Source organism: Arachis ipaensis, chromosome B04, assembly GCF_000816755.2.
Source record: "Arachis ipaensis cultivar K30076 chromosome B04, Araip1.1, whole genome shotgun sequence".
Lineage (NCBI taxonomy): Eukaryota > Viridiplantae > Streptophyta > Magnoliopsida > Fabales > Fabaceae > Arachis > Arachis ipaensis.
The window spans coordinates 46,451,292-46,458,280 of NC_029788.2; positions in this window are offsets into that span (position 1 = coordinate 46,451,292).

Consider the following 6,989-nt stretch of genomic DNA (forward strand, 5'->3'; position numbering starts at 1 on the left):
TCCACTATGGCAAGGTTAGCTTTTCCTCACCTCATTTGCCATCTATGCAATTCGGCTGGGATTGACATAGAGGGAGATATCCTCATTGATGAGGATAAGCCCATCACTAAGAAAAGGATGGAGCAAACAAGAGAGCCTATTCATGGATCTTAAGAGACGCATGAAGAAGCTCATCACCAAGAAATCCCTGAGATGCCTCAAGGATGCACTTTTCTCCACAGAACTTTTGGAGCAAATCAACACCTCCCTAGGAGAACTGAGTTCCAACATGGGAAAATTAAGGGTGGAACATCAAGAGCACTCCATCATCTTTCATGAAATTAGAGAAGATCAAAGAGCAATGAGGGAGGAGCAACAAAGACAAGGAAGAGACATAGAAGAGCTCAAGGACATCATTGGTTCCTCAAGAAGGAAATGCCACTATCACTAAGGTGGACTCATTCCTTGTTCTTAAATTTTCTATTTTTCATTTTCTTATGTTAAATGTTTATCTATGTTTGTGTCTTTATTACATGATCATTAGTGTCTAAGTGTCTATGCCTTAAAGTAGCGAATATGAATCCATCAGCTCTCTTAAATGAAAAATGTTTTAAAAACAAAAGAACAAGAAGTACATGGTTTCGAATTTATCCTTGAACTTAGTCTAATTATATTGATGTGGTGACAATACTTTTTGTTTTCTGAATGAATGCTTGAACAGTGCATACGTCTTTTGAAGTTGTTGTTTAAGAATGTTAAATATGTTGGCTCTTGAAAGAATAATGATAAGGAGAAATGTTATTTGATAATCTGAAAAATCATAAAATTGATTCTTGAAGCAAGAAAAAGCAGTGAATACAGAAAGCTTGCAGGAAAAAAAAAAGAAGAAAAATGGAAAAAAAAAAAGAGAAAGAAAAAGAAAAAGCAAGCAGAAAAAGCCGAAAGCTCGTAAAACCAAAAGGCAAGAGCAAAAAGCCAATAACCCTTAAAACCAAAAGGCAAGGGTAAATAAAAGGGATCCCAAGGCTTTGAGCATTAGTGGATAGGAGGGCCTAAAGGAATAAAATCCTGGCCTAAGTGGCTAAACCAAGCTGTCCCTAACCATGTGCTTGTGGCGTGAAGGTGTCAAGTGAAAACTTAAGACTGAGCGGTTAAATTCAAGGTCTAAAGCAAAAAAAGAGTGTGCTTAAGAACCCTGGACACCTCTAATTGGGGACTTTAGCAAAGCTGAGTCACAATCTAAAAAGGTTCACCCAGTTTTGTGTCTATGGCATTTATGTATCCGGTGGTAATACTGGAAAACAAAGTGCTTAGGGCCACGGCCAAGACTCATAAAGTAGCTGTGTTCAAGAATCAACATACTGAACTAGGAGAATCAATAACACTATCTGAACTCTAAGTTCCTATAGACGCCAATCATTCTGAACTTCAATGAATAAAGTGAGATGCCAAAACTATTCAAGAGGCAAAAAGCTACAAGTCCCGCTCAACTGCTTGGAGCTATGTTTCATTGATAGTTTGGAATTTATAGTATATTCTCTTCTTTTTATCCTATTTGATTTTCAGTTGCTTGGGGACAAGCAACAATTTAAGTTTGGTGTTGTGATGAGCGGATAATTTATACGCTTTTTGGCATTGTTTTTAGTATATTTTTAGTACGATCTAGTTACTTTTAGGGATGTTTTTATTAGTTTTTATATTAAATTCACATTTCTGGACTTTACTATGAGTTTGTGTGTTTTTCTGTGATTTCAGATATTTTCTGGCTGAAATTGAGGGACTTGAGCAAAAATCAGATTCAGAGGTTGAAGAAGGACTGTTGATGCTGTTGGATTCTGACCTTCTTTCACTCAAAGTGGATTTTCTGGAGCTACAGAACTCCAAATGGCGCGCTCTTAATGGCGTTAAAAAGTAGACATCCAGAGCTTTCCATCAATATATAATAGTCCATACTTTGCCCGAGTTTAGATGACGCAAAAGGGCGTTGAACGCCAGTTCTACGCTGCAGTCTGGAGTTAAACGCCAGAAACACGTCACGAACCCGAGTTGAACGCCAAAAACACGTTACAACTTGGCGTTCAACTCCAAAAGAAGCCTCTGCACATGTAAACTTCAAGCTCAGCCCAAGCACACACCAAGTGGGCCCCGGAAGTGGATTTATGAATCAATTACTTATTTCTGTAAATCCTAGTAACTAGTTTAGTATAAATAGGACTTTTTACTATTGTATTAGACATCTTGGGGACGTCTAGTTCTTAGATCATGGGGGCTAGCCATTCGGCCGTGCTTGAACCTTTCACTTATGTATTTTTCAACGGTAGAGTTTCTGTACTCCATAGATTAAGGTGTAGAGCTCTACTGTTCCTCATGATTTAATACAAAGTACTACTGTTTTATATTCAATTCAACTTATTCCGCTTCTAAGATATCCATTCGCACCCAAGAACATGATGAATGTGATGATTATGTGACGCTCATCATCATTCTCACTTATGAACGCGTGCCTGACAAACACTTCCGTTCTACATGCAAACAAGCTAGAATGAGTATCTCTTAGATATCTAATACAGAGGACCGAGTCCGAGATATTAGAATCTTCGTGGTATAAGTTAGAACCTATGGATGGCCATTCCTGAGATCCGGAAAGTCTAAACCTTGTCTGTGGTATTTCGAGTAGGATCCGGGAAGGGATGGCTGTGACGAACTTCAAACTCGCGAGTGCTGGGCATAGTGACAGACGCAAAAGGAGGGTGAATCCTATTCCAGTATGATCGAGAACCTCCAGATGATTAGCCGTGCCGTGACAGAGCATTTGGACCTTTTTCACAGAGAGGATGGGATGTAGCCATTGACAACGGTGATGCCCTATATAAAGCTTGCCATGGAAAGGAGTAGGAATGATTGGATGAAGACAGCAGGAAAGCAGAGGTTCAGAGGAACGAAAGCATCTCTATACGCTTATCTGAAATTCTCACCAATGATTTGTATAAGTATTTCTATCTTTATTTTCTGTTTAATTATTATTATTATTCGAAAACTCCATAACCATTTGATATCCGCCTGACTGAGATTTACAAGATGACCATAGCTTGCTTCATACCAACAATCTCCGTGGGATCGACCCTTACTCACGTAAGGTTTTATTACTTGGACGACCTAGTGCACTTGCTGGTTAGTTGTATCGAAGTTGTGACAGATTATGAATTAAGATTAGAGCACCAAGTTTTTGGAGCCATTACTAGGGATCACAATTTCGTGCACCAATCATCAACCTACAGAAAACTTAAAATAACAAAAGAAAATAGAAATTTAATATAGATAGTTAAAGATTGGGTTGCCTCCCAACAAGCGCTTCTTTAATGTCAATAGCTTGACAGTGGCTCTCATGGAGCCTCACAAATATTTAGAGCAATGTTGGAACCTCCCAACACCAAACTTAGAGTTTGAATGTGGGGGTTCAACACCAAACTTAAAGTTTGGTTGTGGCCTCCCAACACCAAACTTATAGTTTGACTGTGGGGCTCTGTTTTTCTCTGTATTGAGAGAAGCTCTTCATGCTTCCTCTCCATGGTTACAGAGGGGTATCCTTGAGCTTTAAACACAAGGGAGTCTTCATTCACTTGAATGATCAATTCTCCTCTGTCAACATCAATCACAGCTTTTGCTGTCGCTAGGAAGGGTCTGCCAAGGATGATGGATTCATCCATACACTTCCCAGTCTCTAGGATTATGAAGTCAGCAGGGATGTAATGGTATTCAACCTTTACCAAGACATCCTCTACAAGTCTATAAGCCTGTTTCTTTGCATTGTCTGCCATCTTTAGTGAGATTCTAGCAGCTTGTACCTCAATGATCCCTAGTTTCTCCATGACAGAGAGAGGCATAAGGTTTATACTTGATCCTAGGTCACACAAAGCCTTTTCAAAGGTCATGGTACCTATGGTACAAGGTATTGAGAATTTTCCAGGATCTTGTCTCTTCAGAGGTAATCTCTGCCTAGTCAAGTCATCCAGTTCTTTGATGAGCAATGGAGGTTTATCCTCCCAAGTCTCATTACCAAACAACCTGGCATTTAGCTTCATGATTGCTCCAAGGTACTCAGCAACTTGCTCTTCAGTAACATCTTCATCCTCTTCAGAGGAAGAATACTCATCAGAGCTCATGAATGGCAAAAGTAAATTCAATAGAATCTCTATGGTCTCAGTGTGAGCCTCAGATTCCCATGGTTCCTCATTCGGGAACTCCATGGAGGCCAGTGGACGTCCATTGAGGTCTTCCTCAATTCTCCATGAAGGATTATAGGTGTTTCCATAGGGTTCTCCCATGTAATTCACCTCTTCCATTGCTGGGTTCTCAGGATCATAAGCTTCTTCTTCAGAGGAAGCTTCCTTAGTACTGCCTGTTGCTGCTTGCATTCCAAACAGACTCTGAGAAATTATATTGACTTGTTGGGTCAATATTTTATTCTGAGCCAATATGGCATTCAGAGTATCAATCTCAAGAACTCCCTTCTTCTGAGTTGTCCCATTATTCACAGGATTCCTTTCAGAAGTGTGCATGAATTGGTTATTTGCAACCATTTCAATGAGTTACTGAGCTTCTGCAGGCGTCTTCTTCAGATGAAGAGATCCTCCAGCAGAGCTATCCAATGATATATTGGATAGTTCAGATAGACCATCAGAGAAGATACCTATGATGCTCCATTCAGAAAGCATGTCAGAAGGACACCTTCTGATCAATTGTTTGTATCTTTCCCAAGCTTCATAGAGGGATTCACCTTCCTTCTGTCTGAAGGTTTGGACTTCCACTCTAAGCTTGCTCAATTTTTGAGGTGGAAAGAACTTTGCCAAGAAAGCATTGACTAGCTTTTCCCAAGAGTTCAGGCTTTCTTTAGGTTGTGAATCCAACCATGTCCTAGCTCTGTCTCTTACAGCAAAAGGAAAGACCATAAGTCTGTAGACTTCAGGGTCAACCCCATTGGTCTTGACAGTGTCACAGATTTGCAAGAATGCAGCTAAGAACTAATGAGGATCTTCCAATGGAAGTCCATGAAACTTGCAATTCTGTTGCATTAGAGAAACTAATTGAGGCTTAATCTCAAAGTTGTTTGCTTCAATGGAAGGGATTGAGATGCTTCTCCCATAGAAGTCAGGAGTAGGTGCAGTAAAGTCACCAAGCACCTTCCTTGCATTGTTGGCATTGTTGTTTTCGGCTGCCATTGTTTCTTCTTCTTTGAAAAGCTCTGTTAGGCCTTCTAGAGAGAATTGTGCTTTAGCTTCTCTTAGCTTTCTCTTCAAGGTCCTTTCAGGTTCAGGATCAGCTTGAACAAGTATGCCTTTATCTTTGCTCCTACTCATATGAAAGAGAAGAGAACAAGAAAGTAGGGAATCCTCTATGTCACAGTATAGAGATTCCTTGAGGTGTCAGAGGAAAAGAAGAATAGAAGGAGGAGGTAGATAGAAGAGAATTCGAACTTATTAAGAGGGATAGAGTTCGAATGGCACCTTAAGGAGGAGTGTTAGTCCCTTAAATAGAAGGATGTGAGAAGAGGGGAAGAATTTTTGAAAATAAATTAAAAAAATTTTGAAATAATTAAAAAGAAATTTGAAAATTTGATTGAGATTTTCGAAAATTAAGATTAGGAAAGAAATTAAGTGATTTTTGAAAAGATTTTGAAATTAGAAATTAAAAAGATATGATTGAGAGTTAATTTTGAAAAAGATGTGATTGAGAAGATATGATTGAGAAGATATAATTGAAAATCAAATTAAAAAAAGAAAGTTTTAAAATTAAAGTTGATTACTTGACTAACAAGAAATTAAAAGATATGATTCTAAAATTTAAAATTTGATCCTTTCTTAATAGGCAAGTAACAACTTGAAAATTTTGAAGTAAATCATTAATTATAGCAAGGATATTCGAAAATTATAAAAATAAAAAATGGAAAGAAATTGATTTTGAAAGGATATGATTGAAAAGATATGATTTGAAAAAGATTTGAATTAAAAACAAAATCTTCCCTCTAGTGTCCTTCTGGCGTTAAACGCCCAGAATGGCGTCTATTCTGGCGTTTAATGGCCAAAATCCTACCTTTTTGGGCGTTAAACGCCCAGCCAGGTACCCTGGCTGGCGTTTAAACGCCAGTTTTCCTTCTTCACTGGGCGTTTTGAACACCCAGCTTTTTCTGTTTGATTCCTCTGCTGAATGTTCTGAATCTTCAATTCTCTGTATTATTAGCTTGAAAAGACACAATTTTGAAAATATTTTTGAATTTTTAATGATGAGAAACAATAAAAAATGCAACTAAGATCAAATAAATAATGCATGCAAGACACCAAACTTAAGAATTGACACTAAGATCTCAACTCTTTATCACAACTCTGCACAACTAACCAGCAAGTGCACTGGGTCGTCCAAGTAATAAACCTTACGTGAGTAAGGGTCGATCCCACGGAGACTGTCAGCTTGAAGCAAGCTATGGTCACCTTGTAAATCTCAGTCAGGCGAATTCAGATGGTGATGGAGAATTGATAATTAAAAGATAAATAAAACATAAAATAAAGATATAGATACTTATGTAATTCTTTGGTTGGAATTTCAGATAAGCGTATGAAGACGCTTTGTTCCTCCTGAACCTCTGTTTTCCTATTGCCTTCTTCCAATCATTCATACTCCTTTCCATGGCAAGCTTTATGTTGGGCATCACCATTGTCAATGGCTACTTCCCGTCCTCTCAGTGAAAATGTTCTACGCACGCTGTCACCCCACGGCTAATCATCTGTTGGTTCTCGATCATGTTGGAATAGGATCCATTGATCCTTTTGCGTTTGTCACACGCCCAACAATCGCGTGTTTGAAGCTCGTCACAGTCATCCCTTCCCAGATCCTACTCAGAATACCATAGACAAGGTTTAGACGTTCCGGATCTCAGGAATGGCCGCCAATAATTCTAGCCTATACCACGAAGGTTCTAATCTTAGATTAGAAACTCAAGAGATACACATTCAAGC